This window comes from Octodon degus, unplaced genomic scaffold, assembly GCF_000260255.1.
Source record: "Octodon degus isolate 3935 unplaced genomic scaffold, OctDeg1.0 scaffold00010, whole genome shotgun sequence".
Lineage (NCBI taxonomy): Eukaryota > Metazoa > Chordata > Mammalia > Rodentia > Octodontidae > Octodon > Octodon degus.
In genome coordinates, this window is record NW_004524586.1 from 26,333,302 (window position 1) to 26,346,567 (window position 13,266).

The 13,266-nt window shown below is 40.0% G+C and overlaps 1 pseudogene; it reads right to left on the reverse strand.

Annotated features, from left to right (window-relative positions):
* Window positions 1-11,156: 11,156 nt before the first annotated feature.
* On the reverse strand, window positions 11,157-11,708 carry LOC101573384 (annotated as a pseudogene).
* Between the last annotated feature and the right edge of the window lie 1,558 nt (window positions 11,709-13,266).

The following is a 13,266-nucleotide window of genomic DNA, read 5'->3' on the forward strand; positions in this document are numbered from 1 at the left end:
TCTCCTTCTCCTTCTCCTTCTCCTTCTCCTTCTCCTTCTCCTTCTCCTTCTCCTTCTCCTTCTCCTTCTCCTTCTCCTTCTCCTTCTTCTCCTCCTTCTCCTTCTCCTTCTCCTTCTCCTTCTCCTTCTTCTCCTCCTTCTCCTTCTCCTTCTCCTCCTCCTTCTCCTTCTTCTCCTTCTCCTTCTCCTTCTCCTTCTCCTTCTGGGGAAGGTACTGGGGATCAAATGCAGGACCTTGCACTTGTCAGGCGGGCACTTGTGCCGCTGAGCTGTATCCCCAGCCTATCTGCTTCTTTTTATTTACTTTTTTTTTAAAAAGAGACTACAATTTGGTAAAAGAAGATGACAAAAAATTAGAAACAATATAGAATTTCACTAAACAAAAGAATAGGAATACAACAATCATTGTTGTATTATATATTAACCCTACAACATATCAAAATGTATCAAATGTAGAAACAGATACAAGATTCTATCTGCCTTGTGTTAATGCTAGTCATATATACATTTAAAATATATAAAATAATGTCATGTTCCTCTATGGTTTCTTTTTATTTGGAAAATATATTCTTCATGAAAGTATTTATATTTATATCAAATGAGTTCATCAAGGCCATTTAATATTTTTATGTTTTAAAAATTTGATTTAACTTTTATACAAAATTACATTTTTTTCTTACATAGGTCTTGCTTTATCTTGGTCTTAACCATCCAGTAGAAAAGTATAAACATGAGGTATAAAAAGTAAAGCCATATTAATATGCTGAGCTGTAAAAGGCTCAAGTCAATAACTTCTGACATTGCCAGTCCTATGGATAATCCACTACTATTATGGACTACTGGACTATATTGAATTATTTTGCTGAATTCACTCACCTACAATATTTAAATGGCAATGGAATACCCATCTCTGACAAAACTAAACACAAAAGGGGGGATATAAATGAAGGATCATTTTGTAGTGAAAAAAATATATCTGCATATACAAATTAGTTAGCATAGATATACAGCTACTTTCTCTTAGTTCAGTGAGAAGAAAGATTTGTACTAATAGTGTTTAGATGAGATATCATGTCTGCATCTTGTACTATGAGTAACTACTACGAAGACAATAATATGCAATGTATTAATTATTGTAACTGTCCTATTAACCTGTTTTGAATCTGTCTCATTACTATTTCTTTCTCAATAAAATTAATTAAAAATATGTTAAACATACAATAGATTTAAAAAAACCCATTTACAGAAAAGCTCTTTGGGGTTCTCAGTCATTCTTAAAATTCTAAAGGGGTCCTAAAACAGACCCCAAGTTAAGACTTAACATGTTGCATCATGGTATATCCTGATGAGCTGGGCTGGGTCCTCACTACAAGTAAAGGGAAACTCTCCCGGCTAAGTGGAGGCCTCTCTAGTTCTAATTTCCAGCCAGCCCTCATGATTAGCTCATTCTGTCTACCTTAAGGCTTTCCCTATTATTAATGTCGCATGACATAGGGCCTTTTATTTATTTATTTATTCCTGTAGTTCCTCATCTGCAGTGTGGGGCTGGAGCTCATGATAGAACTGATCAACTGTGCAGGGCTGTTGGGGAGACGGAATGAGTTCATGCCAGGCTCCGATGGTAGGTGCTCCAGCCATGGCAGGCAATGCTGCATTCGGCTTTGCTGCTGTTCCTTCCCTGCTTCTCTTTCATCTTTGAAAAGGCTACCTCTCCCCATTGCCCCACCCACTTCTGTTTTCCCCAAACTCTCATATTCATAATAAATGAGTATCCCTTGCTTTTGCTTTTTTTTTTTTTTCCTATTGCCTGGAGCATTTTCCTGTTACCTTCCAAATTGTAGCTAAACCACCTTTCCTTTGACCATGCTTTGCTTAGCATAGGGCCAGGCAAGAAATAAATGCTTACATGCTTATTGAGTTGTTAGTTTCCAACCCTGTAGTATGGGAACAATAACAGTGTCTTTATTATCTACTTCATGGACACGTTGTGGTAATGTATGCGATGAGATGTAATTTAATGGGGAAAAAAAATCCCTAAGTCAAACCAGGCCCTCTTCTTTGTGTCTCAGTATGTCCTAGGGCCGTGATAAGAAATCTTTTCAGACACCAATTACTGTTCAACAGATGCCCCATTTCTATTTTCCCTTAGTGCATATTGAATTTTTCATACCTAACCACGCTGGTCTGTCAAATAAGCATTTGGGGGAAAAGCAAAACTTTGGCTTTATAGGACACATGAAAATGACATTTTCTATTGACCTTATTAAATACATTCTCACTTAAAATTTGTAATTGTCAGGTTTCTGCCTATAATCATCTCAGGAGGGAAAAGGATTAACCCATTAAAATCTGAAGCGAACAAGATCTCACTGGCATTCTGAAAGCACTCTTGCAGCAGTATTGTGACTCCTTCAGCCTATACAGAAAATTTTTCAGATATGGTGACCACTAAATTTTAGCCAAAATTCTTCTCTCTCTCTCTCTCTCTCTCTCTCTCTCTCTCTCTCTCTTGCCTTTCTTGACTGCCTGCCTCCTTCCTTCCTTCCTTCCTTGCTGTATTTACACAGGGTCTCACTGCACAGATGGGACTCCTCACGATCCTCCTGTTTTTCAGCCTCCCAAGCAATGAGATACAGGAGTGTGCCACCATGCCCAGTCTCAATTGCCATCTCAACACGCCCTGGGGGTAGGGCCAGCATGCTGGGTATCGAACCCCAGTCCCTGTTTCTGCCTAAGCAGGTATTTTAGTCCATTGAGCTATCTGACTGGCTCTCAAAATCCTGTTTTCAAAGTTGAGCCTGAGAAATCTTGAGTACAATAATTTCAGGTTTAGGATGTACCTATACCAAAGAAATGACGTTCTGAGGGATCATGCGAAATTAATTGCAGTGGTCCTAGGCACGTCGCAAGGAGAATATTAAGTTACTTGGGAAATATTTACTGAGCCTGTGCTTGCATTAGAGATGTACAGGAATGTCTGACTGTAGCAGCAGGAGACAGAACACAAGCACAAACTAAACCATTGAGATAATTTCTGATAGTGGCAAGTATAACAGCTACAATATATAAGACAGGCTTCCAGGACCAAGAATGGCTGGGCCTAGAAAGTTACTTGGGTAGAATGAATAAATCATTTCATGGCAATTCAAAGTATATGTCTAAGGAAAGGTGCTAACGGGTGTCAGAGTGACTTTGCTGTCTATTTGTACTTTTCTCTATTTTCTTCATTTTTAACTTAAATGTTCACTACTTTCATAATAAAGAAATACACAAAGGTTCACTCTGATGACAACCAACTTTAGATTGTGTTGACTCTATGAATGAAGACAGCGCGGAGATTTTAAATTCTACAAAGAAACTATTATCTGTGATTTTCTTATATTCATGGGTCCAGGTATCTGTTAGATATGTGATGATTTATAAAGCATGTAGAAAAATGCTTAATACTTGGTGCTAAATGTTTGTTAAATTAAAAGTACATAAATATGTTGAAATGTTGTGTAATTCAGTTTAACACATAATTTTGGGAAAAATTTCTGTGTACAAATCTTTTTTAAGCAGTATAGAACAGTGATGACACTGTCTGAAATTCATTTTTAACTGAGTATCTTATATTTATTTTCTCTCCTCTTCTCTCTCCCTGTGTCTTTGTTTAGAGTCTAGTGGCCCTGGCTTTAAGGAACTCAGAAATCCACAAAGATAGGTGCATACAACCACTTACCTATAGCACTGGTTTTCCTTTTTGCAGTTAAAAACTGAAATTTTTAATTTTAATTTTAATTTTAATTCTGGTCAAGAAAGGCTTTCTTTCTTTCTTTCTTTCTTTCTTTCTTTCTTTCTTTCTTTCTATATTTAGGACAGGGCCTACAGGGTCTCACTACACAGATTAGACTCATAGCGATCCTCCTGTTACAGCCTCCCAAGTGCTGGGATTACAGGCATGAGCCATCACACCCAGTCTCAATAGCCTTCTCAGTGTGTGGGCGGGGCCAACACTGCAGACCAGGGATCGAATCTCAGCTACTGCGCTCTGCCTAGGCAGGCACTTTAGTCTGTTGAGCTATTTGGCTGGCCCTGAAGGGTTGATTTCTGAGATCTAAACAAATTTGAATGTGAATTGTATTACTTCACCTTCATTACTGTACTGCTGCTTTCTAAGGTGAGAAGCCTAGACATTAATTATTCCAGGGACATTCACTGCTGTTCCTAGGCTGACTTCATAATAAACTTGTGGTTAGGGGATGGATTATGGCAAGTTACCGAAATGTCCCCAAGAAGTGACACTCTTACCCCAGGCCTGGTGACCTCTTTGCATACATGATTTCTGGGAATGCTTATGTACACATTCATTCTTTTTCACATTGTCATGTTGAAACAAACAAAAATAAATATCCTGCCAGAAGATATCAGCTAGAGACATTAAGGGCAATGCATGCATCTGACCCCTCCTCTTGCTAAGGTATTTCTCAAATGAGAGGAGGGAATGTGTGGAGTCCCTGCCCTGAACGTGGTCATGGTGGGCACTGCACTGGCAGCTGGAAAGAGTTTCTGTGGACAGCCTTGGAAAGCTTACACGAAATTCACTTCTATTTAATGGAAAGAAGAAGAATTTTGATAGATTATGAAGGTTTCTTCCAGCTATCATTTCTTGTGAGCCCTTAGACCCCCAAATGCTGACTTTAAAAAAAATAATTTTATGGAGAAACAAATAGAAATGAGGAAGTTTCAAAACCTATTAGTAGGACAGTTTCAATATTTAATACATTGCATATTGTTGTCTTCTTAGTGGTTATTTGTGGTACAAGGTGCAGACATGATATCCTGTCCACAAACACTATTAGAACAAATATTTCTTCTCATTGAATTAAGAGAAAGTAGCTGTATATATATATATCTCCTCACCAGTTTGTATGTACAGATACAAAATGGTCCTTCATTTGTTTGTTTTTTCCCCATAATTTTATTGACAGACAAATAGCAATGAGACAGTTTCAAATCAAATTGGTAGGACAGTTCCAATAATTAACACATTACATACTCTCTTCCTAGTGGTTATTTGCTGTACAAGATGCAGACATGATATCCTATTTACAAACACTATTAAAACAAATCCCTCTATTCATTAAGAGAATGTAACTGTATATCTATCCTAACCACTTTGAATACACAGATACAAAATGGACATTCATCTGTATCCCCTTTTTTGTTTAGTTCCATCATTTGAATATTATAGGTGTGTTAACTCAGCAAAAATATTCTAAAAGAGTCCAATAGTCCATAATAGTATTGGGTCTTCTACTTGACTGGCAGTGTCATAAATTGTTGATCTAAGTCCCCTACAGCTCAACATAACAGCATGGCTTTACTTCTTATACTTTGGTTTTATACTTTTCTGCTGGATGGTTAAGACCAAGATAAAGCAGGACCTATGCAACAAGAGTTGTAGCTTTTGGGTTTGATAAGGTGAGTCAAATCCCCTCAGGATTTATCCTGAGATCCTGTACCTCAGATTGTAGAACCTTTGTCAGTGTCAGCCATGTGGATGAGTCATGGCCGTTGCTTGGCCAATGTGCTCCCCGTGAAAGCCCAAGAGAATGTTTTCTCTCCATGTGATTCTCCTTAGGCACACTCTACATCATCAGTCACTTTCCTCTGTGGCCCCATAATCTCCTTGATCAGAAAACTTGGGTCACTACTGAGTTACATGACGTTACAGTAGAAGATCTCATATGTCCTGAGTCTTAATTTGGTCCTTCATTTGTGTCCTCTTTTTTGTTTAGTTTTGTCAGAGATGAGTATTCCATTGCCATTTAAATATTGTAGGTGCATGAGTTCAGCAAACTTCTTAGAAGCCCACTTGAAGGTACTTTGGGGGAAACCAGCAAAAGCACAGCAAACGTTAATGTGGCATGTACAAACTGCTTTCACTTCTATCTTCTCATTCTTCACATCTCCACTTGCTCAGTTCTGCTTAAAACAGATCTAACAGAAAGGCTCTGACTTGTGATGTACTTGGGCCTAAAATATCACCTTCAGGTTGATTTTGAGGATCTGATAACAGCTTCTCTCAGGGAAAAATGTTTGAAATGGTTGTCAGATTCCCAAATATACTCAAAAGCCAATTTAACCTGATGTTCCTTAAAATTGCTGGCCTACAGGAAAATGAGCGTGTATGTGTGAATGAATGTGATCATTGTGTTAGGTGTAGAAATGATTCAGCTCCAGGCAGACCCTCAGCCAGCTGAGTGTTGCTTTCTTAGGGGAGACTCTTATGCCTTCTGGACTTTGAATCATTGGAAGTATTAGCCATTTGAAATTGTGCATCCACAAAATTAAAGTACATTTAACAAAGATAATAATGGAGGAGGGGAAACGTGAAAAACACAGAAGAGCATTTCACTGTCCTTCCCATGCACAGCTGGTCCTTGTAAAATGTAAGAACAACTAAAAGGTGCTCTGGCTTGCCTTCTGTATCCAGATACTGCTAAGCCCTGGCCTGGGTCCTCATGACTTAAATTCTCTCCATTCTCCCTCGTATCATCACCTGTTTGAAGAAAGCCTTCCCTCCCCTCCAAACATCTTCAGTTTCCATCGGTATTTTGCTGCCTCTCCCATCCCATCAAATTTCATATTGCCCCTTACAACTAATTGGGAGGAAAGCAATTGTTTAAGTTGCTTTACAGTCAATGTGGATGACTGAAAGTCTCCAAACTGCCAATGAATTACTTGTATGTTCTCATGGGATGATCCTAAAAAGAGAATTTTGAAATTCAGGTTTTAGGGGGTCAGTACATTCTGGATGTGGTAGGCAGTCCATGATTTAGGACCTCCTCCCTGCTCACTAGTTTCTTTCACATTTGAATGGGAAGCTCCCCTAGAAGCTTTAGGCTTTCTCCCATGGTTACTCCCAGCAGTGGCTTGAGGGATCCCATTAGAAGGGCTGAGGTACTCATGCCATTTGTGCAGTGAATGTGGAGTGGCTGGAGTGTACTTATCTGGGTGCTGGTCAGGCTGGTGGGGGCTGTGTGTGGTGCCAGGGTCAAAATGTGAGTAAAGAGCTCACTTGACGCTGTACAGAGGTGTGAGGGCCGGAAGTTGAGGAGGCCAGAGTCTTTCATTTTCACTGGACCTAGCAGGAAGGCTTGCAAGAGTTTCAACAGCAATGGACAAGAAAGAGAGGGTTGAAATGTAAATAAAGAGTCAGAATTCTGGTGGCGCTAGAAGGAGTGAGGATGATGAGAAGGAGGTACTGAAGGACAGCCATGAGCTGGGCTTGCTCATCCCTGGTCTCCCTTTATAATTTTCTGCCAGGGGCTCATGGACAAGTGAAATGGCTCCCATGTACAGGCCTGGGTAGCCAAGGTGTATAATCACGTGTTGTGCATGGTTCTTCAGGAATGACCCCAGCTGCCTGGCATTTTTTTTTCTGAATAAGCAGTTGCAAAATTGTGAGTACACATTCAGGATCTTGCCCAGTAATATTGTGCTTTAAGAGGTCATAAACTAGCATCTATGATTAGTCCAAAACTGTTGTTTTCTCTTATCTGCAGCAAAGACAACATCTTTTAAAGATTTTTGAAATCACTTTCTTGCTAGTTCTACTTACTGGAGAATTCTAACTTTCCCAATTTAGGAACACATAATATGGATGACTCTGTGGACTCAGTTCTACCTCAGTCTGCTGCTCCACTAGGGATTTCTCTCCAGGATCTAATGGAGTTTGAAACCCTAACCTCAGGTACCAAGGCACCTGGGGTGGACAACTCCCTAGATGTGCCATGAGTCCTCAGCTGTGTTTTCTTATACCTAGTGAGAGGAAACCACTCACCATTTGGCCCCACTACCTCCAGCCTCTGCACCTGGCATGTCACTGGCACCCATCGTAATCCGAAGTTTAGTCTCTTTTCCTAGAATATCATCATTTGAGCCAGCCCTATTTCCAGATGCGTGGGCCTTGTCCTGAGACAGAACTTGTCCACCACTGACTTAGATGTCTCTGAGCAGTTATAACTATTTCCACCCAGAATTCTCAGCATTGCATTAGAATCTACTACCCAGGCTGGTTATTGGAGATGTATCCTCCATGCCATGATAGATATGAGAATTATCTATCCAGGGATAATTCACTTGAGCCTGCCTGGCCTCTTCTTGACTGCTTCTCTCAAGCTGTTCTACCTCTCCTTGTGCCACATTGGGATGTTATGTACTTCCCTGGCTCCTGCTAGAAATGCTTCCAGCTCGTGAAGAGCCCAGGTTGTGCCATTTGATGTTTTTTGACCAAGGACTTGAGTCACATGGGAGGGTCCTGCTTAAACTGTCCTGCAGCCAGCACCTCTGTAATACAATGATCATATGTCAGAGTCCATGTGCTGACAGTAACAGTATTCTTGCCTTATTATGGAATTTGCTACACACGATCTTATGAAGTATGCATAAAGCCCTGTGAAATAGGGAGGCTCAGTACCATCTCAGCTTAAAAATATAAGACTAAGGCTCTGAGGTATTTGCTCTTGGGAATACAGTCAGAAAGTTCTTAGAGTATGTAACTGGCCAAATCAAGAGCTAGACCTGAGTGTTCTTTTCACTAACTTATGCTGCCAGCCTGGCAATGAATGATCACACAGGAAAGTCAAATCTGGTGTCCTGCCATGTAGGATCTTGCTCTAGGTGTGACATTTACTCGTGCATTCTGTCATAGATATTGGGGCTTCACTGTGTTCCAAGCACTCTTCTTAAGCACTTCTCAGGTAGATGAGTCAACAAAAACAAAGAGCCCTGTAGTCTTCCCTGTAGCTCTGGACGTGGTGGCCTCTTGCTGAGAAATGCGAGACAGCCCGATCTGGTGCAGACATGCTGCTGGCCATTGCTTAGCCTTTTCACCTGTGGCTCCAGGCCTGCCCAGCTTTGGATCTGTGACCCTGTGCCCTGCAGCCTGAAGACCCTTTTCAGGCAGAAGTTGACAGTACTCCTGTGAGTCCATGATTTCTTCACTGCCTCTCAGAGGCCAAACAACTGCAGTGAATCTGGATAACGAGGCTGCAAAACCAACTCAGATATGTGGTAGGCAAGCAGGAGTATCTTTCTTCCTAGTGCAGCTGCTAGGAAGCACTAGACATGCAGTAGACTGGACATCTTGTGGGGTCAGTATTTCAAGGGAGGCTGAATGGTATCCCTGAAAACAAAGCAGCTTTGCCACGGGGTTGATTTTCAGCTGGTTTTAGAAAAACTATTCTACTGGCAAAAATTGCATTAAAGGAAAAACATGAACACTAAATCTGGGCTGATGATACAGCATTTTAAGGGTACATATTGAGCTTCAGAATAGAAAATAATACATAGTTGATTAGATTCACAAAATAAGCCTAAAAGATCTGTTATATGCTATAATTATCTTAGACTCTTTTTGTAGCATAGAAGCATGAAAACACAACTTTCTGGGCTGTCAGAAATGCTTTCTTTCGTTCCCTTTTTTTTTTCTCTCTTTTTCTAATCTTCCTTAAAATATTGGTGTGAATTAAACTCACCAAGGAGGAAACCAGTGAACATCTTCTATAAAGCAGTCATGGAAATAAGAGCAGAGTTGTTATTACTCCCGTCTGGAACACCAGATGTTTGTAGACTGGCGTGGGAGTTAAGGCACATTGCTGACCCTAAACTCAAGACCTGGTTAAATGTGTTTAAAACATTCTTTTTCCTATTTCAAACATGTAAATGCAATTGACCAGGAGCAAAACAAAAATATGAATACCTATAATCTGCTAAGAAGGCATGGGAAACAATCACCGGCACAGTCAAATAGCTTAGCTGGAATCTGGTTGAATGTATTGCTTATAATATGGAAAGAAGGCAAAGGACAAATTCCACCTACAACCAGGGTTTAGATCATGCCATGCAGGCCTTGATGGTTGAATAAAACCACACCCTGTCTGGCTACTGCCAACAGCAGGAAGTCCAGTAAAGGAAACTTCCTCAGAACTTTATTTTGAGGTGTCAGAGACAATATAAATTTCTCTTTATTCATACATCTAGAGGGTCAAGAGTGGACATATATAATAAAATGAACAGTGCTTTACATTCAGTCATAATACTTCTGTGTCAATTGTTTAAGGCCAAGCAGTCCACTCATTTATCTTCTGAACATGGAAGTCTAAAGGAAATGTCCTCATTTGGAATCTGAGTCATTATCATTTTGCCCATCTGGAATCTTGGGAGAGGGTGGCTCTCTCTGCAAGTGTTAATGGGAGAGGGCAGGGAAATGTGATGTCTAGCAGGACTTTTAGAAGTTTATTTTATCTGTAAGATACCTGAGAAATGTCTTTCATAATCTATGTGCCATTGGACAAGTCTGTAATATGGTTAGTACTTCAAAAATTAGAAAAAGTATATACTAATTACCCTGCCCCACATGGTATGAGACAGTTCTCATGATGGTTTGATGGCAAAGATATGAAGAAAGAATTTCTGTGCAGTAAAGATCATGAATCTCCTTTACTGTGGTGACAGGAACATACAGATTTCAGCTTAGTCTGCAGATCAGAAATACAATTTGTTGAACTCATAGTTTTATGTCTCAGACTGAACAGGATTGCAGGAATGACTTGTTGGATAAAACCTTCAAGAAAAAAATGAACTTAAAAAATAAATTAGAAGATAGGGGTTTGCATTATATTTGGAGTAATGAATTTCTTCATGCCTACTTTTCTAACCACGCACTAGGATACGTCCCTCTTACACTTAGTCATAGAGGCTACTCAGAATTGTTTTACATGGAATTTTTGAGGCAAATAATTTATATAAAATTAGATGGGTTGTTATATAAAGAAACATGAGATAATTAGTTTTATGAAGCTGCTGATTTGCTTGTAATGTGCAGAATAATCCTCTTGTGTATCTGTTTTGAAAGTTGGGACCCTCATGTATTGTGTTTCCTGAGAATGACCCAAATGTGTCACATAGCTTCAGTTGTCCATACTTTGTAATGTGTAATCAATGTTTAATAGGATGGGAAAGGAAGATGAAAATATCCCACTTCCTTGCCTAACAATTATAGATGACTATGAAATGCTCCAGATCCCATCTAATCCAAAGGCTCTATAATAAAAAAAATTTTTTTTTCAGAATCTAAAATCTTTTTATTAACAGAGTACATCTCTGCATTAGTTCTTATAGCCTCGGCTGGCCCGTTGGCCTCTGTCACTCCCAAACTTCCAGCCCTTGGAGAGGATGTAGGGTTTGGTGTGGCTGTATGGGGTTCCAGGCACCTTGCTGAAATGCCGGTACACCTCTTGGCTCTTGCGCAGACCAGAGAGCAGGACTGTGCCATGGCCCTTGAAGGAGTCCAGGGCCAGCTGGTTGAAGGTGAGGATCTTACCTCCAGCCTTGAGGACGCGGCTGCGGGCCTGAGTGCAAACCTTCACCTGGGGCACCTCCAGAACGCGCACATCATCGGTGACAGTCCCCACAACCACCACTGTCTTATTTTCCCTGGCCAGGAAGCTTCACTTCCGGATCATCCGGGAAAGGGAGAGAGATGGCTGGTTGGTATAACTCATGAACAACCTCTTCAGCACAACCTGGTTGAAGGTGGAATTTGTCCGTTAGGCCAGAAACCTGTACAGCTTAACCAACAGCTTCAGGTAGATGTCCTGGCTCGTGGGCTCCTTGCACCGGACCTTTCGTTCCTTGTTGTGATGGATGTCAACTCCCATGATAACGACTCCTCTTCAGTCAAACCTGGAAAGCTAAAATTTTATTATGTGAATGTTCATCAAAACTTTTAAAAGACTAAATAATTCCAAACCATAATTACAATTTCTAACTTACTGCATAAATAGAATTTTTAAAAAATCTTCATATAATATAGGCACAATGGCAAGGTAGTTGTCTATTTTAGTTCTTCTCTACAAAAATGAAGCGTTTTTAAACGTGAAATTAATGACTCTATAATCTAGGGTCATAAATAGTTCTCAGCAAGTAGAGAAAAATTTGGATGTGCGTATTTTTATAATGTGCTTTGGGCCTCTGAATTAAATTTTTCTCTCGTTTGTATTTTCTATATACAGGAGTGCTGTTAATGTGCAGAATGGTAATGGTCATTTGCTTATTTATAATCAAGAAATGAGGCTCTGCCAACACACCAGTGCTTTCATCTTGCGTCTAAGGCAATGAAACCTGTTTCTCATTTCCTTTGTGGCTAGAGCTGGGAATGAGTGTGTGACACCCAAGTACTTGACTGCAAAATCTGAAACATATTTGGAGGATGTCCTCGACAGAGCTCTTCCACGAGGAGCCACAGGAGAGAAGAAAGACAGGTCACCCTGCTAGAAAGAGAAACAGCTTGCCAAGAAGCCAATGCACCATGCAAGAGAAGGCATCTTGAATTTACTGCTTGGCTGTGGAGTTGGATCTGTTTCTTTCTCTTTAGGCAAGTTTTCCCTTTATTTTTATCCCAGAGCAAATGGCTGATTCTCAGGAAACAATGTAGAAGGGTTGTGTGATCTTTGGACATTGCATTTGGATCTACAAAGACTAATCTGGTCCTAAAACAATGACACTCCAGAAACAATGAGCTCACCCAGTGCCAGATCTTGGTTTATACCACCAGTCTTTGACCCAAAGAATCAGGGCTCCTTGGAGACATGGCTGACTCTAGAACCAAAGTTGGCAGCAAATAAGAGCATCTTATAGTGCCAGAAAATAAGTGCCTTATAATGGAAGTGCCACACGCGTGGTAGCCTAAGCAACAGAAATTTCTTCCTCATAATGCTGGAGGCTAGGGAGTCCAAGATCAGGATGCTAGTTTGGTCAGGATCTAGTGAGGGCCTTTTTCTTGGTTTATAGGAAGATGTTTCCTTACTATGTACCCACATGGCAAAGAAAATGAGAGGAAAGTCTCTCATCTCTTCTTACTAGGCCGCCAATTTCATCATGAAGGATATACCTTCATGATCCAATTACCTCATAAATACGTTATCTTCAAATACTCTAACCTTAGCTATTAATCTTTTGACGCTTGAACTTAGGGGGATATATCCAGCTCATATCAGCAGGAAAGTGCTAAAAATAAACAAAACAATAAAACCAAGCAAGCAAAAACAAATCAATCCACTATAAAGAGATATACCAAAGGGACACAGGAGTCAGTTGAAAAAATTACAAGCTCCAAAGTGGGAATAATTTAAGCAACAAAATACATACATTAATATTGGATTATGGCTCACAACAAATTATTATCTACATTGGCATAAATGACTGAGTAAATAAATA